This window comes from Talpa europaea (assembly GCF_964194135.1).
Source record: "Talpa europaea genome assembly, chromosome: 14".
NCBI lineage: Eukaryota > Metazoa > Chordata > Mammalia > Eulipotyphla > Talpidae > Talpa > Talpa europaea.
In genome coordinates this window covers 74,265,157-74,291,022 of record NC_140082.1, presented here as the reverse complement: position 1 = coordinate 74,291,022, position 25,866 = coordinate 74,265,157, and the positions used below count along the sequence as shown (strand labels likewise).

Below are 25,866 nucleotides of genomic sequence, written 5' to 3'. Positions count from 1 at the left end.
TTTATCACTTCGGGATTCAGGTTGGACTTTATCTAACGACGTGACGCGCAGGGAAGCCTCGTGACGCCGCAGGTCGCCGTCCTGGCCGCGCTGCAACGCCCGCCCCGGCTGCTGCTGTCGTGTGTCATGAGTCAGCCCTGAAAGATCTCTTTGGTCTTCCAGCTGCTTGAGTCACTCCCTGTGCTCTGAGATAGTTTTGCTGAAGCTGTGAGCCACCTTGACAAATGATGGTTCCATTCTGCCGCAGCACAGAAGATAACAGAGTGTTGTTTTTTCTTTCTTGGCGCGAGGGGAGTGATACTGACCATAGTTAGACTTGAGTGTGTGGCGGAGACATGGAGCTCGCGGTGTGGGAAGAGCGTCCTGATTTCATCCTGGTCTGTGGAGCAGTTCCCCGTGTGAATTTATCCTCACCATATTTCCTGTTTTCGCTCCGGATACGCATATATGTCAAGTCACTTACTTAATCGCTTCCTAGTTAAGGACTTTTAGAGACTTAAGGATTTGAAATCTTATTCTCTAATATGTTCTGAAGGTTTATCTATTTTTTAAGTATGGTAATCTATTTTCATATTTTTTCTCCTTTAATGTCCTCTCTACCGGAGTGAAGGATTTGTATTCAACAAGGATTGCAGTCATGAAACACTGGGTTAGGGAAAGTATAGGGTGTGGGGGAGCGGAGGAGGGTAGGAGGGTAGGAGGGTGAAAGAAAGGCTAGATAGAATGATCACCGTTCCTTTTGATGGTTTAAAAGGTTTATACTGGCATTATCTCAATAAGAACTCCGTAGCTTTGTGACCTTTGTTTCTTGAGATTTGTCTCATTTAGGTTAAGGCTTATCATATTGCTAAATCTGAAATCAAGATGAAAATCATTTCATGTGATTCAATCCAGTAAATGGCAGGGTACTTTTTCTCAATGTATTATGTGGATCACTGCCTAGGAAGGCTCTGCGAGAAGACTTTTGAAGATGAGCTCGAAGTACAGTGTTGGTTTGATTGAGGTTCTTCCACCACACCACAGTCTTTTAAGTGATTTCTTGTTCTTCGTTCCCCTCCCGCAAAGGTATGTGAATCTAATCTGTTCCAAACTTTTCTTCCATACTTAGTAGTGAGTTGTCAGAGGCTCACTGCAGTAGTTGAACACCTTTAATACCTCTTTCAAGAAGGATGGCATTTGTGAAAAAGTGTCTTATTTTTCTAGCAAGATAAACATTATTTATGCTATGCTATGGAAAATAAATCTTGATACTTATCTTTCTGTATAAGATGAAAATAAATAATTCCACTAAAATGGAAATAGATGCTTTTTAAAGTGAGTTAGTAAAAAACATAGGTCTTGGATATAATCTGAAAGGGTTCTAACCAGTAGTTGGTTTCTGTTTTTGCAGAAACCCAGGGTGGCAATGAGAGATCACTTGTGTTGTTGAGAAATCATTGCACAAGAATCTTTAATTCAAATTTGTGGGTCATTTTTCAAGTTAATTTCAGACTGTTGGAGAATAAACTACGTGTGAGATCAGGATTTTGAAATTAATGCTTCCATTTATGTGACCTTATGTGAACACTGAAGGCCTTCATTTTTCACTTTGACAAATGAGGGTAGAATAGAAATCTCTCAAACCCAATCTGATGTTAAATATGTCAAATTCTTTGCTTCTGTGGCTAGGCATAGTGAACTAAATTAGCGAAGTGTATCAGAAAGGGTTAGAGAAACCTATTATCCAAATTGCTTTCCCTCCAATGCCCTTTTTATCCCCTTTCTTTCTGGCCAGTTTCATACCGGAGATCGAACTGGTGCTGCAGAGGCTGCGGGCAGCTTTGCAGCCCAGCACTTAACCGCTGTGCCACCAGGGGAGGCCCTGCTTTTAAAGTTATTTTATGTTCCAGAAGTGATATGACCTTCACTTTAACTGCACAAATAATGTAGGAAATGGATAGTATTTCTTGTTCAACAATCAGAAAAAATCGTAATATTTTGCCTCCTCTTTGACTCTTGGCCTCCTAGCTAAGACGCTCGCTCACACAGAATTTCCATCAGAGAAGATGAAAGATGCAGGTACACTTTTACAGGGAACATTATCTGGTAGCCTGTTATTTGAATAACATTTTGAAAGACTGCATTAGAGAGACAATTAATGTGGGGAGAAGACAGAAAATGAGGGAGAGAGCCCAGGTTTGTTCATGTATTTGTATGATTTCATCAGTTGCATATCTCAGAGAATAAAATATGTCTTAAGAAATAATTCAGTAAAAAGGGAAAAAAAAAACAAAATAAAACCTTGACGTACTAGTAAATTCAGGAATCTAGTTTGCAATCTCTCTCCCTCTCCACCTCTCTCCATCGTATGAGAGAGAAAGAGAGAGAATGGCTGTCACCGCTACTGGTAACATCTCTTTAAATTGTGCGTACTTACTAAGAATGTCTTGCATTCATGCAAATATCTGTTTCTTCAATAAATGACAAAAAATAAATATTTACAGCTTCTCATGGCCTACAATTGATTCTTGGCTCAAGATTTAGTTAGCTTTAGGATTTTATGGATGAATTGTGCATTAGTTTAACACCTGGATTATAGTTGTTTTTATTGTTGATGTTGTTGCTGTTGTCTTGGAAAGAGAAAAAAAAATAGAAATATATTAAATTTCTTTCCATTCAGTGTATTTTAAAATCCTTATCTTGATGAATTTACTCATCATCTCAATGGTGATAGTTATTATTTGGATGATTTGATAGTCACATGGGTTAACTCAACCTAAACCTTTGAGAGGATGAGAATCATTTTATTGGAACAACACAGCAACAGAGGAGGGTAAAAGTGGCATCATTCGGATTTCTTTAAGAAAACCCCTGGACGTTGGACAAAGCTGTACAAAACATTGTCCATCACCTGCTTTCACGCCAAGCGTAGGCACACGCTGCTTGACTCTATTTTGCTGTTGCTGATATAGTTTTGTGTTTCCCTGAAGTAAGCCCGCCTCCATGTTTTTGTAGTGTCTGATAAACTGATTCTCCATAAATGCTTAGGGAACAGACTTTGAGTTGGAGGAACAATTTCCCTTTGGTTGCATTTGGTTGTGTCACATTATGGAATTCCTTTTCCTCCTTTGCCTTTCAAAAGGTCGCTCTCCATAGAGAAATTGAATGGTTCCTGCATTTGTGATTTTGCTTCAACACGGCCAGCTTGTGCTGAACATCTGGAGGGTGTGGCTGGAGTCCCCAGTGAGTGATGACCTTTGTTACAGTGAAATGAGATGTGGGCTCTTTCTTATGAAATCCCCTAGAATGTCAGTTTACTTTATGGCTTTTCTACTTAGGAAAAGCTAAAAACCTTAGGGTGAAACTTCAAATATAAAAAAACTGTTAAGATAATTAAGTGCCGTTTGAATTTTAATTCAAAATCAGTTTCTTTTAAATATCCCAAAATTGATATCGAAGCTAAGTTTTTTTAGAAAAGAGAATAATCATGATTGATAATGTCATAGTAGTGTACTTCTTTTTACCCACTTTTTCAAATTGCAAGTCCCTGCATGTTAACACACATACATAGAACACATGTTTCTCAGTCCCTTTCACATTGCAGCCGCCTTCCCATCAGCGTGCGCACAAGCATGCAGCTCCTTGTGTGTTGCTGAGGGCTCACATGATCTTGCTGAGTTCCACGGTGATTGGCAGGTTTCTCCTTGACAGATATCACTTCCTAACATGTGCATTTGAGTATCTGCATTGAGTGTTTCTTCCTCAGCCCAGGGGCAGAGACTGCTGTTCACTTTCTTCATCGTTTTATGCTAAAGGCCTGGAAGAGTGTTTGCCACAATGCAAGTGCTTTAAAACAAATTGTGAAGTAAATGAGTTGTGCACTTTTAACACTGGGAATGTAAAACCAGGACAAAGGCCAATTAGTACGGCTGTTAAAGAAGACAAGTGCACCCTCACCCCAGTCCCCTGTGCTCCTCCCTCCTTCCCTCTGCTCCCTGTCCTTCCTCCTTCCCTGCAGGATGTCTCTGATTAATAGTTGTATGTTTCTTTTTTCTGTTTTGTACTGTTGTTATTTTTTTACACTGATGTCTTATTTGGTTCCCCTATATCCCTGCTATAAGTGAAACCATCCTATATTTTTCTTTTTTCCTTCTGGCTTATTTCACTGAGCATAATTGGTGAAGGAAATTCTATGGGGACTAAACCTGAAAGTAGGGAACAAATATTGTTTGAAAATGAACAGTGATGTCTAAATCAAAAAAAAAAAAAAAATCTCACCAAGACAAAAGACAGAAGTGTTGCCAACCACCCCTCTGTAACCCACTCCCTCTTCTATCGGAAGACATTCTTTGAATCTGTTCTCCCTACTGGGTTTCAAATGGCCTTAACAAAGGACGTGGTTTTAGTGGCTCCTCCTGGTGGGTGATGTAATTGCCTCTAGAGATGCTCTGGACAGGAAGAGTGTGTTTAGGGCATCATCCATGTAGAGTTTGGAGAATGAGACCCTTAGCAGTCAGATGCCATTAGAGAAAATCTTGAACTTGAGAAGTCTCAAAACCTTTTCCTTTTCAAAGAAAGAATTTATCCTTTTCAATTCTATATAATAATAGAAATCAAATTATTATTCTCTGTTGGTAAAAAAATAAAAAAAGTAAAATAGTTTTAAACCTACAAATACCAGGAATATCACTTCCTTTCTTTACAGCATTAAGTATACTTATTTTTATTATCTGTATCTGTTTATCTATAAATAAAATATATATCCATTATCCTTTAAGTCTCATTTAGGTATGAAATTTAACTGATAAAGAAAATCCAAACAGATCAATTACTAGCAAGGAGATTGAATCAGCAATCAAACCCCTACCAAAAAAACAAAAAGTCCAGCACCTGATGGCTTCAGTGGTTAATTCTTTTTTTTTTTTAAGATATATTTATTTATACAAGAACAGTGGTACAGACCAGATGCACGGAAAGATGAGAGGATTTACCAGAGACTGAGTGGGGAGCAGAACAGGCAGACGACCAAAACACACTGCTGAGGGGAGCAGCTGGCGAGACAGGAGAGGTCTGCGTCACCATGTGGGATTCTCCCCGGCTGGCTAGTATTGAACCAGTGCTGCTGAGGCTGCGGACATCTTAACATCATGGCGCTCAACTGCCCGTGCACCCGGAAGGACCCTAAAGTGGTTCATTCTTCAAAATTTAAAAAAAAAAATTATTGATAGCAACTTCAGTTCATCTGAATATATAATTAAGAAAGTGCATATAAAAGTCCCAGTATGGAGATTAAGTAATAATAATTTGAACCTTTACATAGTTATGCATATAGGAAGTACAATACATATAACATCCCACTGATAGTATATATAATGTAGAAAATTTTTAATTCCAGGCATAAAGGCTAATGATAAGAGGAAAAAAAAAGAAAAAAAAACTGGTAAGTTTTACCTTACACCCAATTTTTATAGTTTAAAATAAAGATGACAACACTTCCTAATTGAGTAAAAATATTTTAATGTAGGACTAATTAATTTTTCTCAGGATATTTTAAAGAACAGCTTGGAATGAGATTTCCAAATCAAGGAAACGTGCCTTTGTTTTCAGTTTATCAACTATCCTTAATAGAGCTTTTTTACCAGACTGCGTTGGGTCAGTCAAGAATCCTATCATTGGGCACTGACATGGTAATGGATATTCCAACAAATCTTCAAAAAATGGTTAAGAATACTGAAATGAAAACTAGGCCATGAATAGCCCCCAATACCCTGACAAGAAACATAATATTAAAACATGTCCTGAAGATGTATGTGTTAGCTATAGGTAAAACCCCCACTCCTATTATTGTTGACAGGGCACTTTGTAACACTGCGTAACCTAGCAAAAACAATGCCTCATTTGCCTTTTGGTTTGCTGAGGGTTTAGAACTGGAAACAAATGCATATGAAATATGTGCACAAAAATCAAAAGAAAACCCTATACAAATCACAAGATTCGTCATGGATATGGAATCAAGGTTGACATGCCAGAATCCCATGAAACCTGTTATTCCTACAATCACAGAGCCAATAGAAAACGTGACCCACAAGGAACAGAATGGGTGGGGAATTAACAATAAAGAAACAATGAACAAAGCTATGGTTGCAACAAAGACACTTCGAATAGTGTTTTCTAAGATTGCAGAATATTGATCAAAATAGATAAATGCTGGGTTATACACCATTAGGGGAATCTCACACCTTTTGGCAATACTTCGTAATTGGAATAACATGTTCTTCTTACTGTGGAAGAAGAAACACTTGTGGTCTGAATGAAGGCCTGGGAAGAAGTAATCTCATGTGATGATGAAATATTAATATTATATGTAAAAATTGGAATATGCACTAAAAAACCAGGAATGTTGTTTATAGAACTATCTCTGCCATTTACAGCTAAGATGTTGGCTTCCACATACTGTACATCCGCTTGTAACCAAAACTCTGTTAGATTTCGTATGACATAGTCACTGTTTTCAAAAGTGGCCAGACATTTGCCCAATGTTTGCCTAGTGTCTTTATCCCAGTAGTCAACTGCTTCAGTCATGATAACCATCACTATGGGACCATAATCTGAAAAATGCTCTTCATGGATGTTAAAATAGGGTGTGATATAAGAATTGTAACTTGCCAGATGTCGAAGTTCTAAACCTTCCTGCACTTGGAAACAGCCATGTATACTGAATGTGATGTACAGAAGGTATAAAACCACTATCACAAACTTGGACTTAGTGTTTGTGAGAAAGGGGCCAAAATAATCTCTAAAGAGCAAGTTCTTTGGATGGATGCTCGATTCTTCATCAGTTCGAAGAGAACTAAATGGGAGGCAGCAGCATCTTATCAGTGAGGAAGAATTTTGGTCTGGGTTACCCTCTGTCTTTTGCAGCCAGCGCAGACAGGCCACTTCTCTCCTACCATCTAGGGCCATAGAGGCGCCAAAACAGGTGATGTTATATAAATAACAGAAGAGCAAGGTTGTTCCGTGTAAATGCAAAAGTACTGCACGGACTTAAAGGAGGTCATCACCCCTGTAAAGAAGGCCAGGCCATTTGTGAGAGTGGTGATGGGCACCACCACATGTGAGTAGACGTCAGACATTCGCTGTTGTACGCTGTCCATGATGTTGGTCTTCTGCTAGGCAGAAATCATGATAAACATGTCATCAATGCCAACACCTGTTAAGAAAAATCTTAATGCATATTCATATCCATTAAAGTGTAAATCACATAATTCAAAAGGTTTCCCCCTTTTTCTCTTTTGAATAAAGCAACATTGTTTTACATCCTTGTTGAGTTTTTGACAGTCTAGGATTTCTCCCCTCAGGTGTGGCCACCTTCGCTCTCCCAGCACCAACGCACCTGTGGTCCTCCACCAGAGTCCTTGTGCTTTCTTCCCTGTCCCTCTTGCCACCCTCCTCCTCCTCCACCTGCTTCCTGGATGTCTCAGCTCTAGGTCAGCTTTCCAAGAATTGCTTTGAAAGTTTGTCTTTGTCGGACCCTTTGTCTAGTTTCCCTATATTCCACATCTAAGTGAAATGATCCTTTGTCCCTTAAGGTCTTATTCTTTGTCCCTTCAGGTTTTATTTATCTCGCACAATCAGTGCTTAGGTAACACTTTCCTTGGTTGTCTCTGAGTCCACAACAGAGCACACTCCTCCTTCTGTAATAAGCTTGTGCTTTGCATGGATTCCTATTATTTCCACACAGCACAGTATACTCCTCCCTAATTATGGTGCCTCAATGTTTAGATCAGGAAACCTGGTGGATGCGTGTTAGTTCAAGCAGGATTAGCAATCTGTTTCTGATTCCACTAGATTACTTGAGAGACCATTTTCTCTCATAAGCCATTTCACAGAAATGCACAAACTGTCAGCCAACATTCTGTTACTGAACCAATCTGACCACCAACAGCATCAGTCTATCATTGTGGTATGACTTGAGAGGCACGATGTCATTTACAAGCATGCACACACTAGTTTTCCTGCTATTCTGTTTCTTGGTGGGAATATAGAGGTTTCCTATGTTTGAATTCACCAATCGCCTGTGGACAGGGGAGATGGTTTTCAATTAGTTTTCAATTCTGAATCACGCAGAAATGAACATACTTAGTCTACTTTTTGGAGCATTCTTTCAATTATTAGCACAAATTCCTAGAAGTAGAATGGAGAGGTGAAAGACATGCGCCTTGAATCCTCTTTTAAGCCTTTTGATTTGATACAAATATTGGACTAAGAAATGTATGAGCCAATTGACAATCTTCTCTGAGCAGTAGTAGACAGTGTTCATTACACACAACCACCCCAAAAGTTTCAGTCTTGCAATGCTAATTAATAAGAAAACAAGGCATCTCACTTTTGGTTTAATTTGCATCCCTTGATTGAGATGTCATATATTTGTCCCCCTTGCATTTCCAGTGACTTGTATTTTCCATTTTCAGGGTTTGTGTGTGTGTGTGTGTGTGTGTGTGTGAAAGAGGGGGGGGTAGAGAGAGAGAGAGAACAGCCTGTTCATGTCATTGTCTTTACTTTTGCATTTGGGGTACTTATTTTTTCCAGTTCTGAAGACACAATTTAATGTTTGTCTTCATTTCTGACACCTTATTTTGGATCTGTAGTCATCTAAGCACATTTCTTTTACTTAATCTATCATAAACTCTTTCTGTTATCAACTTTCTCCCCAATACACTCATAGTGTAACCACACATTTACTTTACTCATCTAATATTAGAAATAGTGCATTTGCAACTTTGGCACAAATGGCACCCCCACGTATAACATGAGTCCAAAGCCACTCACCACTGCCAAGGCAACAGAAATCATTCCAATGACTGCAGTAAACATTTGGTTTTGTATACAGCTAAACCTATAAATAGGGAGGGGAAATGATGTATATTTGGCAGCAGCTGCCATACTTAAATTCCATCAATCCATGACATTCTTGATTTGGACCTGTTCTGAAATCTCTTCTGCAATCATTCTAAACCTGTCTCCTGGAGACCTTTAATTCCCAAGCACTATCCCAGACCAACTATACCAATTCAAAGAGGGAAAATAAAAGTTGGCATTTTGTGCTTTTACTTAACTATCTTCTTATGCAGCTGGCTAAGCACTAATTCCCTGATGGTGTTTCAGAACCACATACATGTACTAGAGCACAGCAGATGGTTAATTCCACTCTAGTGTTCAAGGAGTTGTGTGTGAATAAAACACAACACTAAAGGGCAGGCAGCTGTAGTTGAGAAAGTGCCCACATCCAATTATCTTTGCACTCATTTCCTGATTCCAACTAGCTATTAACACCAACCTAAAGGGTTCCTGTACAACAGAGATAGTATGTGGTTAATAAAATGTATGAAAGCATCCTGCTAAAATATTTTCAAGATTCTCCTTTATTGATGAAGTGGGTTCTAGAAAAGTTGCTATTAATTGAAAAAAATTGTTTTGAAATGTACTGTTTTTAGGTCAATACAAGACTTTTCTGTTTCTCTTTTCGACCACCAGAAATGGGAATATAGAGAGAGCATTTGAAAGCATGCATGCAGTACTTTGCCTCCACAATAACCACATTACATTTTTGAATATTTACAGCCACCTGTGGTTTTATATTTTAATTTTATGTGAACAGTTTTAAAACAAATGCTTGATAAAAGTCTCTCTGGAATTCTATAGGAAAAAGAAACTAAGTTTGAAGACTAGGAGAGACATCTAAGGAAATGGAGCTACTTTTTCCAAAACAGAATGTGACAAAAAGACTTTTTCAGACTATATTCACATAGCAAAACTTTCTTTTTATTAAAAGGTTTCTGCACCATTGATGTGTTCCACTTTTTCTCAAACTGCTGGTGCCTTGAGTTAAATTTAGGGTTTAAACACACACACACGAAATTCAGTGCAAAAGTAAATAGCTTGTTTACAATAAATTTGAACATAATGAATATTTTCCTTTTGCAATACTTCTTGAAAACAATATTTATAACTGTGATAAGAACATAACAAAGATGAAATTCAAATGCAAAAAAGATTAGCGAGAGCTACACAGGACATGTTTAATCTCAATCCCTTTTACAAGTTTCTCATTTTTATGTAAAATTTTTTGACACTGAAGTAGGAAGTTAAATAGTCGGCTACCGTGACTTTACTTTGACTAGTTGTGCTGAGGTTCTCTAAGCAACTGTTAATAATTGTAAGTGAAGGAAAGATATGAAAATGGACACTGTAGGAGATTGATGAATGCGCTTGCAGATATTCTAGAACCCTTCAAAGAACTTGATAGAAGCAGTTTATCAAAATGATTGGAGAATGTTCAAACTTTAGATTTCCTAAGACTCCGGATCGACATCTTGTTTCAGTAGGTACCCGGAGCATGTGCAGTGTTGCATATCATGTGCCATCAGTTAAGTTTCACTTTACTGTTTTACCTTCTGAGAAACCACAGGTTTTTCCTGTTAATCAAATGAGACTGGGAGGTAAGAAGGGAGGGGCTACCAGGATATACCAGGAGAACCAAGAGAAGGTCGGAAGGTTACTGCGAGAGGAGCAGAGAGAAGGTCAGGGAAGGTAGAAAGACAGGGAAAAGTAAGGGAAGGTAAAGGAAAAATAAAGAAGCAACCACTAGCGTCAAGTTATCTCAAGCCCCTGATTTCAATCCTCAGCCCTTCTCTTTTTGTGCCTACGAATCCCGCGGGTCAGGACAGGGGCGCCCAACTTGGGGCATGAAAAAGAACGAAGGACTCACTGAAGGACCAGCTGTGGTGAGCCGGCAAATAAGGTAAAGTAGCTGGGATCATGGGCAATTCAATGTCCAAGGGGCACTTAGTTATTTCCCTGGAAGCTCTCCTAAAAGAGTTTGGGGTTCCTCTCAGTAGAAAAATTCTTAAAGGGTTTGTAGAGACCCTTAGTATCACTATTAAGTGGTTTCTGGAGAAGGATCGGGTCGATAGTGCCAAATGGAATAAGGTAAAAGGAGATATCGTCTTACATCAGCAATTATATGGTCTTGAGTCTCTTCCTGGCACTACTTTGATGGTCTGTGGGGTGGTGCGAGATGCTCTTAATGCCGGTGGCACTGCCGCCACTCAGTTAGACACTGAGGCCATCAGGACCGCTAAACAATCGGAGGAAAAAGGTAGACGTTCCATTGTGAGTTCTACATCGGTAAATCCCCCTTCCTCTTCTCAAAAAATACCAACAGCCCCTCCCCTAGAATATTCTACCGATGAGTCGGGAGGAGAGGAGGAACAGGATGAGGAAGGCCTCTGTTGTTATAAGCCAGGGACGCGTAAAAGGAGATGGAAAACACCTGGGGAGCCACCTCCTGAGCCACCTCCTAGAACACTCAACAGGGTTGATCTTCCTTTAATTGAAAGAATGTGCTCTATGATGGAAAGAGTCCTGTTTTCCCAGGTCCCTAATTATGCTTACCCAGTCATGGAAGGGACAGATCCTCAAGGGGTGCTTACTAGAGTACATGTCTCCACAGCTTTTAAAGATTTGAAGGTGTTAAAGGAGGCAGTTACTCAGTATGGTCTCCAGAGCGCTTTTACTCATATCTTATTGGATAGGTGGTTCGGCATGAATCCGGCTCCTAATGATTGGAAAGTGCTAGTCAGAGCGGTGACTTCCCCAGGGGATTATTTGGTATGGAAAGGTATATTTTTAGAGAACTGCACCCATACAGCTAAACTCAATGCTGATGTTGGATTTCTGGTTAGAAACAAGGGTATGTTAGCAGGAGAAGGGCAATATGATAGTAACGACCGACAAAAGGATTATGATCCGGCTGTATTTGCCCAAGTTGCAGCAGCTGGATGGTCAGCCTGGAAGGCAATAGGAGATAAAGGAGGAGCCGACATTCAATTAACAAAGGTCATTCAAGGGTCAACAGAACCATATGCGGAGTTCCTAGCAAGATTGATGACTGCAGCTGGCAGAATTCTAGGTAACACTGATGCCTCCCTACCAATAGTTAAAAAGCTTGGATTTGAAAATGCTAATAAATGGTGTCAGGAAGCTATTAGACCCTGCAAATCTTGGGCTAATTTGGATGATTATGTGAGACTTTGTAAGGATATTTGTGAAGCTCAAGTTACCGGTGCAGTGATCGCTCAGGCTTTGGATAGTCCAGTCACTGGACCACGAAACCATGCCTGTTTCGCTTGTGGTCAGCAAGGGCACATAAAGGCCTCCTGCCCATTTTTGGGGTGGAGCGGGGGCACTAAGGCACCACGAATTGCTAACCCTCAAAAGAAACCAGGAGTTTGTCCACGGTGCCGAAAGGGTAGCCACTGGGCGAACGAGTGTCGGTCTAAGACAGATTATCAGAGAAATCCGCTGACCCCCCATATGGAAGGGCAGCCGGGAAACTCAGGGGGGAGGGCACAGCCCCGGCGACCCTCTCAGCCAATTATAGGGGCCGTTCACAGCAATCCCCAAATGAGGCAAAGTTTTTCTCTAACCTCTTCCGCACCTCCCCAGGAAGTGGCGGATTCAATTTGAGTGTCTCCGCATACACTGTTCTGACTGCTAGCATGGGAGTGCAATGCTTACCTACGGGCCAGTATGGTACTCTCCCCGATGGAATTATGGGACTAATAACGGCCGCAGCTCCGGTGCCCTCAAAGGCCTTCAGGTCATCCCAGGCCTCGTTGATACTGTTTACACTGGAGAAATTAAGATGCCTGCGTCTGTTTCTCGTGGAGTTATCTCTATAACCCCTGTTGACAGAATAGCTCAAATTTACCATTACCAAGATTAGCCAGTGATGGAAAAGTCCACCGTTTAATTTGCGGTGCTGAAGGTTTTGTTTCTTCAGGCAACCCTCTTGTGAATTTGGCTTTGACATTAGATAAGAGGCCTCTAATTGAATTGATAATTAATAGCAGAACATTCAAGGGCCTTTTGGATACTGGGGCAGACACTTCCATTATATCCAAGGAGCACTGGCCTTCACAGTGGTCCATGGCTACTGCTTACACCTCCTTGCAGGGTCAGGGAATATCCCAAAATCCTTCCAGGAGTACTACTGTGCTCTGCTGGAGGGACAATGAAGGCCATACTGGGCAATTTCAACCTTATGTCCTCCCTGGAATTCCCATGAACCTCTGGGGACGAGATGTTCTGGTGGAGATGGGGGCTTCATTAGTCATGGATAGTCCAGCTGGCCAAAGGATGATTAATCCGGGCTACGTGCCTGGACAAGGTTTGGGTAAACAACAGCAAGAGTCTCCCTTTTTTAATCTACAGGAAGTGATGAGGGAAGCGGGGGATAAATGAGGGCTCAGTTACCCTGTTTTCTAGGGTCCGCTGTGATTAGGCCTCCACCCACGCCCATTCCTATCACCTGGAAATCTGACACACCTGTGTGGGTACCAAAGTGGCCCCTACCGAAAGAGAAGTGAGGGGCTGGAAGAATGTTAGTAGAAGAACAGCTACAGGCCAGACACATAGTCCCATCTACCTCCCCCTGGAATACGTACCCATCTTTGTTATCAAAAAGAAGTCCGGAAAATGGAGACTATTACAGGACCTTAGGGCAGTGAATGCGACTATGGAGATTATGGGACCAGTGCAACCTGGCATTCCCTCTCCAGGTGCCATTCCACAAGATCATTATATCTTGATCCTTGATCTTAAGGATTGTTTTTTCACAATTCCATTACATGATCAAGATTCCAAACACTTTGCATTTTCTATCCCGGCCATTAATGCTGCTGCCCCGCATGATAGATATCAATGGGTGTGCCTTCCTCAGGGTAAGGCAAACAGTCCCACTATCTGCCAAATTTATGTCTCCAGAGCCATTGCTCCTGTTAGAGTCAAACATTCGCACGTGCATGTATATCATTATATGGATGATTTGTTACTGGCAGCTCCTATGACCGACCTGCTGTATGCCTGTTTCCAGGACCTGGAGAATCATTTACTGATGTCAGGTCTAAAGATTGCTCCTGAGAAGTTACAAATGGCTGCGCTTTTTCAGTATTTAGGATACCATTTGAGTAAAGGCAGTTATGCTCCAGCAGTACCAAAATTGGCAGTAGCTCACCTTTGCACCTTGCATGATTTCCAATGCCTATGTGGTGATCTAGCAAGGATACGCTCTTCGCTCTCTATTACATCGGGAGAGCTGAAGCCCCTTTTTGACATGTTGAAAGGAGATGCAGACCCCACTTCCCCTAGAGCCATTACGCAGGAGGCTCGTGAAGCGATTACTAGAGTTGAAAAGGCTCTAGCCCAGGTGACCTTAAATAGATTGTCTGTCTCAAGTCCTTTTGATGTCTTGGTATTTTGTAGTAATCTTATTCCCACAGCACTTATATGGCAAGATGGTCCTGTTTATTGGATCTATCTTAACATCTGTCCAAAACGAGTCTTAGAGCCTTATTTTCATTCGGTTGCCAGAATTGTACCAACGGCTCTGGACTCCAGTCTACATCTTTCAGGTGCTCACCTGCGAGCGGTGATTCTCCCCTATAATGAAGAACAAATTCAGTGGTTAATATGCCACGATGAAACATGGAGTATCCTTTATTTTACCACTTCAGTGCTTTTTGATTCACATTATCCTAGCAACCCTTTATGCAAATTTTTACAAAATCATCCAGTCTGTTTCCCCAGGATCCTCGTTACTGAACCTATTGTGGGGATGTGGTCAGTGTTTACAGATGGCTCCAGTAATGGTACAGCCTCTTTTGTCACTGAAGGGTATCGGAAAGTGGTCTCGGTGCCCAGTGGTTCAGCCCAAGTCATTGAGACGACCGCCGTCCTCTCGGCTCTCGAGACCTACTCACGATAACCTATCAATTTGTATTCTGACAGCAAATATCTGGTACATTCTTTAAATGTTTTGGAAACTGTTGCTCATATTTCTGTTCATAGCCCCATTGCACCCCTCCTTCATCAGTTGCAAACACTGATTTGTAAGAGAATTCATCACCTTTTTGTGGGTCACATCTGAGGTCATCTTCCATTGCCAGGACCTTTAGTGGCTGGCAATGACGCGGCTGATTCTCTTACTAGGGGACATCTAATTTGTCCAGCACTTCAGAGTGCTGTGGAAGAGCATGCAGTCTTGCACACCAATGCCACATCACTTAAGGGTCATTATGGGTTGACTCGTCAAGCTCGTGACATTGTTTGTGCCTGTCACAAGTGTGCATCTTTTGCTCCAGCTGCTATGCCGCCCCCAGGAGTTAACCCCCGGGCATCCTCCCTAACCATATTTGGCAAACTGATGTGACTCATGTTCCCTCTTTTGGACGACAGAGCCTGGTCCATGTCTCCATCAACACATTCTCTGGTTTTCTTTTTGCCTCCCCACATTGCTGTGGAAAGACTTCTGATGTCCGCTCACATTTGCTACAACCGTTTGCAGTAATGGGCCGCTCATGTGTCATTAAGACAGATAATGGTCCTGGTTATACCAGTAAGGCTTTTGCCTCCTTTTGTGCGGTCCATCGCATTGTGCACAAAACGGGAATTCCATATAACCCGCAGGGGCAGGGTATTGTTGAATGTGCCCATGGTTCTCTGAAAACTATGCTTTTAAAACAAACAGGGGGAGAACACTCCCCCAGGGACCGTCTGACTACAGCTCTCTTTACCCTTAATTTTTTGACCCTAGATACCCAGGGGCGGTCAGCTGCTGATCGGCACTGGTTGCCAGACCCTCGGCAGGTCACGGTGCTGCAAACAAGATGGAAGGACCTGGTCAATAATGAGTGGCAACCACCCGCACCAGTACTAATACAGCTGCCTGGCAGCATTTGTCTTTTCCCACAGGATGTGGAAGCACCCCGATGGGTTCTTGCTCGATTGGTTCGGTTTGTCAATATACCTGAACCTGCTAACCTTGATGACAAGAGCAACCCAGATGTCAGTACGATGGGCGATTGTGCAACAGCTGACTTTTTTGCTCCTCATTAATCATCATGATTCCACTTTTCCGCAAATATTTGCCACTAATCTTACTACTGATCTGGCTTCCAAGCCATTGGATAGTGCCCTGTTGGGCCAGGGTGAGGTGAAATTATTTAATGTCATTTAATCTGCAAACATTAGTTCTACCATTGAACAATCCGTTAGTATCCAGAATAATAGATCAGAGAGTTTGTCTACTGTTGTTTGTCTGTGTCCTCCTTTTTTTTTGTCCTCTCCAATAATGCAGGAAATGCAACTGTGTTGAACTGTCCAGCGGAGCCCTGCGCCCTCTCTGCCTGCTGTACCCAGAGTGCAGAAAGGGTGGTCATCTTTCGTCTGCTTTCTACTTTAATCATGCCCGTGGATGTTTCTGCACTTCTTTCCTTTTCCTGTTCTACCTAGGAGGAGACGTGATTTTGGCATCTCTGCAGCTGTTGTTGCTGTTTCAATAGCGGTGGCCACGGCTGCGGCTGTTGCTGCCATCTCTGTCACTCAAGCTGCTGCAAACACTGACACTATAAACAATTTAGCTGCCAATGTTGCTTTTGTGTTATCAACATAGCAAGATATGAATGAACATTTACGAAATGGACTTTTGATGCTTAATCAGCAGATAGCTCTAATGTAAGAAGAGACAGACAGACTTTTGTTAACTGCTCACATGCCTTGTAACCTTCTGTACCATTTTGTTTTATTTGTGTAATTCCTGTTATGGTGAAAAATATGTCTATGGAAGTAAATAGGTTAAATAGTGTAATCAGAGGACCATGGAACCACCAGTTCCTGAACCTGACTGCTCAATTGGCGAGACAGCTCATAACTGTTAACAACACTCGGGTTACCCCTGTTACGAGTGAGGGTCTCATTGCCTGGTTTAGAGGATCCCTCCAGAGTTGCTGTTTGTGCATTAGGCATATGGTTTCTCCATCGGCTATGGAAGTGAAACAAAGAATGTGCTATGGAGGTCAGTCAAGTACTTGGCGCCATGGTGCTTGACCAGGACTCCCCAGTGGCATCCGGATGGGTCAACTTAGCCCTAGAGAACATAAGCGCCAAAGACGGGTAAGAGCGTAGCCCATCCAGGCCAACCTAAGACAGCAGTCCGGACCAACATCGCCATATTAGCGATGACGGGTAAGGCTGGTCAAGGAATATGCCAACCTAAGACAGGCCAGGTGTCTCAATTAAAGGAACAAAGGGGGAGATGTCCGGAGGCAGTGTTGCACAACACGTGCCATCAATTAAGTTTCGCTTTACAGTTTTGCCTTCTGAGAAACCACAGGTTTTTCCTGTTAATCAAATGAGACTGGGAGGTACGATGGGAGGAGCTACCAGGATATAAGAGGAGAACCACGAGAAGGTTGGTGGGTTACTGAGCGAGGAGCAGAGAGAAGGTCAGGGAAGGTAGAGGACAGGGAAAAGTAAGAGAAGGTAAAGAAAAAAATAAAGAAGCAACCACTAGCGTCAAGTTGTCTCAAGCCCCTCATTTCAACCCTCAGCTCTTCTCTTTTTGTGCCTACGAATCCCAGCGGTCGGGACAAGTAGGTTTACAATGAAGCTGCAGAATCATTGTGTCAAAAATTTTCCTCACACGATTCCAATGGTCAGTCAAATTGAGGCATCCCTGGCAGCAAAATGGCCAATTTTCTGAATATTCGAATAACTTGACAGCATTGGGCTAAATTGGAAAAGATTACACTTCAAAAACTGTATGTGTGGGGAGGAGGCCACATCTTTCTAAAAGATAATGATGTCTATTAAACACAAGAACAATTAAAGTATGTTTGAGAAGAGAAAGGTTTTCCAGATTTTATCAAAAATTTATCTAACAGTTGGCATAATAAGTTTTGTCATTTTTAAAATGCCAAATTTGAAATAGTTTACAAAGTCAATATACCACTACTTGCCATAGAATGGTGTTCAATTAGGCTATACTCTTTTGGGAAGATCTTACTATTGTCCAGATGATTTCATTCCAAGCCAAAAAATATGGAATGCTCAAATGTGTTGAATCCCTGAGCAAAACAAACACAAAATAGTCGTATTGATAACAGAGAGAGGGATGGCGAGATGTCAAAAGAATCTACAAAAGCACTAGCAGGAAAATCAGTTACATATATTCACATCCATGGAAGGCAAGTATTAGGACTATACTCAGCACCTGTGCCGAGAAATTTGCTGCTTCTTTTCCTCTTTGTGCCTGCTCCAACTCAGGAAGTAGTCTTGCAGTATGGAAAGGAGGAAGGCATACTAGACAAATACTATAAGAAACACTGTCTTAAATATGCTCAGAATGCTAAAGGAGAACACTGACAGGGAACACGCTATATGAATGAAATAATAATATGCATAGAAAAACTTAAGAGGAACATAACAAAATCTGGAGCTGAAAAGCTAAAAAGCCAACCAACAAACACGCACACAACACAAACAAGTAAAACTTAGAGATGCTGACCAGAGCATTGTGCTGGAATTGCTTGCCAGAGCAATTAGACAAGGAATAGAAAAAAAAAAGAATCCAAGCTGGAAAGGAAGAAAAGTAAATATCCTGTTTCACAGATATGAAAATTCCAACACATCCACAAGAAAACTACTAGTTAAAAAAAATTCAACAAAGCTGCAAGATACAAGAACAACTTATAAAAATCAGCTGTTTCTATTTATGTGCAAAAAGGAATTGCAAAAGGAAATTAAGAAAGCAATTCTATTTAAATAGCATCTATAAGAAGAAAATACTTAGGAGTACATTTGACCAAGAGGTAAAAGATGTGTACACTGAAAATTATAAAACACTGGTGAAAGAAACTAAAGGAAACCTAATTTAATAGAAAGACATCCTTAGTTGATGTGAAGGATTAATACTGTTAAAATGTCAATCACCTAGCAATCTACTGATTAAACACAATTTCTATTGAAATTGCAATTTCCTTTTTTCTTTTTCAGAAATGGAAGAGCCAACCCTCAAATTCACTTGAAATTGCAAGGAGCCCAGGATATCCAAAGCAATCTCGAAAAAGAAGAAAAAGTTGCAGGACTGAGATTTCCAGATTTCAAAACTTACAAAGAGGTACTGTAATGAAAACAATGTGGTACTAGCATGCAAATAAACATATAGACTGACAGAATAGAATTGTGAGTCCAGAAATAATCCATAAAGATAGCCAGTTGATTGACAAGTGTAGTAAGTCTAACAAACTGGAATGTTTTCTTCAATAAATGTTTTTTGGAAAACTTGGAACTTCATGTACACAAGGATGATGCTGGGACCTTACTAAATACCATAAACAGAACTGAAATAGACATTGATCAACAATCTAAATAAAAGAGTTAAAACCATAAAACTTGTAGAGGGAAACACAGGGTCAATGTGCATGACCTTGGACTTGTCAATGGACACTTAGATATAATACCAAAGATACAAGTACCAAAAAATTTAGATATGTTGGATTTCCACAAAAAAAAATGTTAATCATTACAGGCCATTGTCAAGAAAGCGAAGAGACAGTCTATATAGAGGGAGAAAAAATCAGCTAGTCATATAGCTGGTAAAGGGCTTAATAACTGAAATATGCAAAGTGCTAATGAAAAACATGAGTGAACAACAAAAGGTCAAACAACCCATTATAAGAAGGGCAAAGGACTTGGATAGACATTTCTCCAAAGAGGATATACAAGAGGCCGATAAACAGTTGAAAAGACAATCAACGTGATCAGATATTTACAGAAATGCGAATCATCACCACAATGAGATACCACTTGACACCAACTAAGACAGGCAAAATCAATAAAAGGGAAAAAAATTGAATATTGGTTTATAGGGAGACTTGGAAAAACTGGAGCCCCTATCTACTGCTGGTGGGATCGAAAATGGTTTAGACTCTGGAAAACAATGTGATGGTTCTTCAAATAGCTGACTATGGAATTCTCATGCAACCCACCAATTCCACTTGTAAATGATTCTCTTAACATGACCACACCATGTTCCTTGCAGTGTTACGATTGTCAATAGAAGGAAATACTCCGTGCCCACAAAAGACCGTGGGTAACCAATTTGTGGAGCACACATACAATGGAGCACAGAGCCATCGAGTGGAATGAAGCTGTCACATGTGCACAAGGAAAAATCCTGGAAGTATTATGATAAGTGAAATAAGTCAGTCACAAAAAATGTACGATTCCATTGACATGAACATCTAAGAAAGGCAAATTCATAGAAAGAATAGAGTCAAGGTTTATCAGGCCTGGAGGAGAGAAGGGCAGCAGGAGCCACTGCTCACTGGTCACAGAGTTCCTCCTTCGGGTTATGAAAGATACTGGAAACAGTCACGACAGTACACAGCCGTGGGGATGTGGTCAATGCCAAAGAACTGTACACTTAAAGTGGTTAGAATGGCACGTGTTACGTTAAATATCTTACAACAAATATTTTTAAGTTTAAAAACGAATACAATTTTTTACCTGTGGCATGATACAATTGCAGATAATATGATCAGAAGGTATGCCGTGTAAAACAAAGGGACCACTGTCCTAGCAGTCGCCTCAAATTCCAGTTTCCTAGAGAGTGATGTAAAGTAGACCACCTGTCGTAAAAATACACGCAGGTAGATAACTTTTAATTCCAATATTTGTGTATGAGTGACAAGATGTATCAAAGTATTATAGCTTATTGATTGAAACATGTTACAGTTTGGGAAAAGATTAAAATAGTGTGAATTATGATTTTAGAATAAAGGTAATAAAAAATTTTCCCCACCAATCCATGCCATGCTTTCTAAGATTTCTTTCAAAAATCCAATGATTGGGCCTCCCTTGGTGGTGCAACGGTTGAATGGTGGGAAGTTGTGAAGCTGTGAAGCTGTTGGCAGCCTCTGCAGCTCTGGTTAGATCCCAGGCCACCAGTGAGGGTCCCACCTGACGCAACAGACCTCTCCTGTCACACCTGCTGCTCCCCTCAGCAGAGTATTTCGTCAGTCTCCCTGTTCTGTACCCCACTCTGGCTCTGGTGAATTCTCTGACCCTCCCGGCATCTGACTGTGCCCAGTGCTTGTATAAATAAATAAATATATCTTTTGTTAAAAAAAATAAGTCAGTGCTTAACATACCTGAGTATACAATTTCTCAATTTTCTCTAACACTGTGTAATCATTAATAACAGTCAAAATTTTGGCTATTTCTAAATGATGAGTTGGTTGCTATCTTTTGCTATTTAAATACAAAGTATAATTTCAGCAAGGCCTGTTATTCAAAGCCTTTTCCCAGCAGGTGTCTCTCACCAGGCCTGGACAAAAGTATTAGCAGGTTTGCTCATCCTCTGAGGTGCCTGGCAGGATGCTAGAAAAATTGAGAAGATGGGCTAGTTTTATTTATCAAAAACACGAGGGAACATCAGCTTTTAGGTTTGTTTTTTCTTGAAGTGCCACCAAGCAAATTTTCGGGGGCTCCAGAAACAGCACAGAGGTGAAGTGAGAGCATTCTGACTAGAAAACCAAAAGGAACCCTGAAGATCAATATCTGCCATGAACACGCCCACCGCTAGGGTTTAGAATGAGTGTTTTCCACTAGAATGCGACCCTGTATCTAGGCTGTCATCTTCCCTAGGTTTCCCTTGAAGAAAGCTGGCTTAAGCATCAAAGAGAGTGGAGTAGAGCCGGTTTTAAGTCAAGGCCTCCACCAAGTAGCCAGGCGTGGACACATCCCTGGACAGGTCATATCCCTCCCACCTTTTCCTCCCTCTAAACCCAGCCCCAGGCACCTGGATGTTCTTCAAGGCCAGGCACTTTTCAATGGCATGAATTTGGTCCAGGAACTCGGGCAGCCATTTTTGGTTGTGCTCGCTGTCCTAGGGGGTCCGCGGACTTCAGTTAGTACTGAAGCCACACGGCCTTGGCTTTCAGGAGTAACCAGCTTGTCCCCAAGCCGGGACCTAGGACGGTTCCTCCCAAGAGGCCAGCCAAGTAGAGGGGCACAACGGAGGTGTTGTAAATAGGGAAGGTGATGCTTTTCAGGTCCATGTTGTTATTCTTCTGCCAGATGAACAGGAGTGGGTTGGAGGGCATGCAGGTGCTCTGGTACCTGGCACACACCTGAGGGTAGAGGACCTGGGTTCCATCTCCCCAGGGCGCGATCCGCGTCTGCACCGCCTCATCCAATTGACTCATTTCTGAGAAGATGACTTGATCCAGCAGATTGGCAGTGTTGGAGACCACCAAGATGGAAGCAAAGTTGACCTCGGAGCTTGACCGCAATGGGGAGAAGAGTTGCGACTTATTGGTGGAGAAATGTGCCTGCACGAAGTGCTGCTCGGCTTTGGCCAGGCTGCCCAAAGGGGTTTCCTGCTCCTCCAGGCTCTCTTCTGTCTCGCTGGGCAGGTTAATCCACCCGGTGCCCAGGACAGCTGTCAACGCCAGGGGAGCCTGCAGGAAGAGCCAGGGGTGCGAGCCCACAGCCAGCCCCATCCTCTGGATTCCCCAGGCGAGGGGCTGCTCCAGGCAGTTGGTGTGGCAGCGGGGCCTCCCAGGGGGTGGCTGCTGCACCTGGGCTTCCGGGACAGGTGAATCCCCTCAGACGGCTGTCGGGGTGTATCTTAGGAAGGCTCCGAAGCCCAGCTAACGTCGGGCTCCTGTCCCTCACTGGACACCAGGACCTGCTCTGGCTGCCCCATGGAGGCAGGGAGCTGCTGGGGCCAAGACACCGCCCCATGATCTGCTCTGCTCTCAGACACTGGCTCGGGCCAGTCCTCCTGCTCTGGCCTCTGAGCCCCTGAAGCCTCCCCTTGCTCGAATCGCCCTTGGGGTGCAACCTTGGAGGAATGGACACCCATTTCCGGAAGGACCGACCAGTTGTTCAATAGGAGACCTGGAAAGCAGTGACTGGTTGTCAAGCTTAGTGCCCCCCACCCTGCCCCCAGCGGCTTCCAGGAGGAGTCCACAGGGAGGCTGTGCCAATGGTCTCCGCTCCTGCAAACTTTGACCTCTGCTGTACATGCCGGGATGCGGTGGCGGGAGCGAGGGGGGTACTTTTCTGGAGAGCGGGGTCTTTCCAGCTGGCCTAGTGGGGGGAAGTGGTTTCCCGGCGGGTCTGCGCTCCTGCCCTTAGGATCCCCCACCTGAGGGGCCTGCATTTGCTACACTGTTATCAGTCCTGGTGCTCACTCCTGTGGCCTGGCGGGGGTGTTGATATATCCGCGGAGAGAAGCAGAGGCTGGGACAGAAAGGGAGAAGGAAGCCAGAGAAGCCCAGAGTGAAGACTGCGGGGGCTTTTCATTTCATTTTTTTTTAGATTTGTTTATTTTTATTCAAGAACTGGGGTACAGGCCAGATGTGCGGGAGGGTGAGAGGATTCACCAGAGACAGAGCGGGGAGTGGAACAGGCAGACTGACTGAAATACACTGCTGAGGGGAGCAGCGGGCCAGACAGGAGACGTCTGCCGCGCCATGTGGGACCCTCGCCTGTGGCCGGGGCCGGGGACAGCTCCACAGTGTAGCGCTCAACCCGCTGCACCACTGGGGAGGCCCCACTTTTCATTTTAAAAGTGAAGAGAAATTGAATACTAATAAAATGCTAGTCATGAAAGTTGAGGTAGTTAGATTAGAATCACGAAAAGTGGATATTCAGAAGAATAAAAAATACTGCATATAAAGAGGTGACCACATAGTGACAAAGAGTTTGATTTATGGGACAATCCTAAAATGTGAGGAGATTGTAGTCTCAAAACATGTTTTTAAAATTCCAGAGCAGAAGAAAATAATGAAAATTACAATGGATGTGCATAAATTAGAGACTTGATAAATAGAGAAAATCAGTGCAATCCAAATGACTAAAATCAAAAATGAAAGATTACCATGGATCATTCTGAAATTTAAAACAATTATAAGAAATTACTCTGAAAAATGACATGCCAACAAATTGTGCACAGTGGATGAAACAGACAAAAATCTTGGAATAGCAACGGTACCAAGGCCAAATGGACAGACCTCTCTCTAGTAAGGGAATGACTCAGTCAAAGAAAAGCCTCTTTGAGCATGCTTTTAACTGGGCTTTGGAAAGGCGGGTGATGTACAGTTCTTATTATAAGGAAATTTGCCTGAATTTTCCCATGGTTGCAATCACTTTGCATTAATAGCATTTTTTTTTAATTTAAGTAGAAAAAAATTTTCATAAAATCTCCAGATTATAAGACTACTCTGTCCAAGAGTTTATGGGAATATCTTTTACAGTCTCTTAAAGGAGAAATAGATTTTGAATGTTGGTTTTCCATAAAGTCATGGTTGAAAGGGGGAGGGGCTGCTGGTCTGTTGCCTTCGGGGCCTGTGGACCTTTGGCTTCCCCAGGATCAAGGCCACCTCCATCCTGGCTGCATTCAAGGCGTCCACCCCGTGGTCGTCGTTGGGGTCATGGTCGCCTCTGTGTGTGCTCACGCCTCTATCTCCCGCCTTTGGTCTCTGCAGGGTGGCAGGGGCATCGCCGGTGTGATGGCCCTTGGCCTCTGGGCTATCTACGCTTTGCTGGCTGCCTTCGGCCCGCCCCTGAGGAGTCTGCCACTGGCCTGGGCTGGGGCTCCACCCACTCCCAAAGGCCTTGGGACCCTCCTGCCTCGGCCCCGTCTGCCCGCCCAGGTGACCACCAGCCCCAACTGAGGGCTCCTGGTCGTCTGCGCGGGGCCCCGGCGCGCCCAATACGCACGCATACAAGTGCTTGCCCGCGGGCACACACAAATACACGCACACACAACACAGGCCCGCGCGCGCACACACACACACACACACACACACACAGGGCCAGCCCGGGCCGGGCGGCCAGGGCCGTCCAGCACCCCGGGCCTTGGAGCTGGCGGGCAGCTTGGCACCCACCCTGCCTCCACAGGCTGGCGTGGCCCGCCTCACTACTCGGCCTCTGACAGCCCAGGCGCCGGCAGGCCCGCGTCCCCGACCCGGCCAGTGGCCCCGCAGGGCCCGAATGGACGCTGGCCGCCGCAGCTACAAGTGGCCCCCTCCTCGCCGGCCTGGGGTCGCCTGGCCCAGGGCACGGCCTGCCCCCCAGCCAGTGGACGCCAGCCCCCATGGCCCTGCTGGGGCCGACCCGGGTACCGGGGACGCCCGTGGGTACTGCGGGCGGGCACCCAAACACCGGCGGGCAGGCGGTGCCGGCCAGGCTCGAGGAGAGAAGGCTGGTTCTGGCTGTACCACTGGGGGGCCATGGGTTTCATTTTTTGGTCCTGGGGCTGGCAGTGGGCCCTGGGTGCGCCTTTGGCTGGCCACTGAGTGGTTTGTGCTGTGTATTTCTTGGGCAAGCTTTGGGGTTGGGCGACTATTTTGGAGTATCAGGAGTGGGTAGAGTGATGTGGATTATGGCAGAATATAGGAAGGTGATGACAACAGCTAGGAAAACAACCCAACTGCTTCAAACACTGATGAATCTACCCATGTTGGGGTTTGCCTTTCATTTGGGTAGAAAGCAGGATGCTTGAATTTAAACGGGTAAATTAATCCTTGGAAACCTGGGCAGGGATGAAGGGGTGGGTGGCCACAAGTTGATGGTACTCAGGACCAGCCTCCTCTCCCAGCGGGCACCTCCCCAGGAATGGCCAGAATTTGATGAAACCCTATTGCAGATGGTGCAGGCCATACACGAAATAGAAGAGACTTTCGATAATATAGTGCCTGTGAGGCAGCAGGGGCTGTATGCGGGTGGTTCTCACAGCTCTGTGAGAGTCTAGGCGCAAAGAGTGATCCAGAATCCAGCAACTGCAGGACTAGAGGCAAGATCTGCAACAGTGTTTGGTGATTCTTGGGTAAGAAGTTCTGAGAAACCAACCCACCGTTATGAAGACGCCAGACTCCTTCTCGGGAGAGGAGGAGAGGGAGTCTGGCCCTTTGTCCGAGTGTCATGCAGTAGTGGCAAACCAAGCTGCCGCCCCAGAGTTGCCAGACTCCTCTG

At 43.3% G+C, this 25,866-nt stretch overlaps 1 pseudogene across 1 annotated transcript; it reads right to left on the bottom strand.

Moving 5' to 3' along the window:
- Positions 1–5,689: 5,689 nt before the first annotated feature.
- Positions 5,690–22,385, bottom strand: LOC311183602 (patched domain-containing protein 3-like; annotated as a pseudogene). The gene is made up of 5 exons: positions 21,813–22,385; positions 21,683–21,769; positions 20,389–20,510; positions 8,731–8,875; positions 5,690–7,189 (listed from the first exon to the last, which is right to left on the bottom strand). The product of its transcript is annotated as a patched domain-containing protein 3-like (transcript).
- Positions 22,386–25,866: the final 3,481 nt, after the last annotated feature.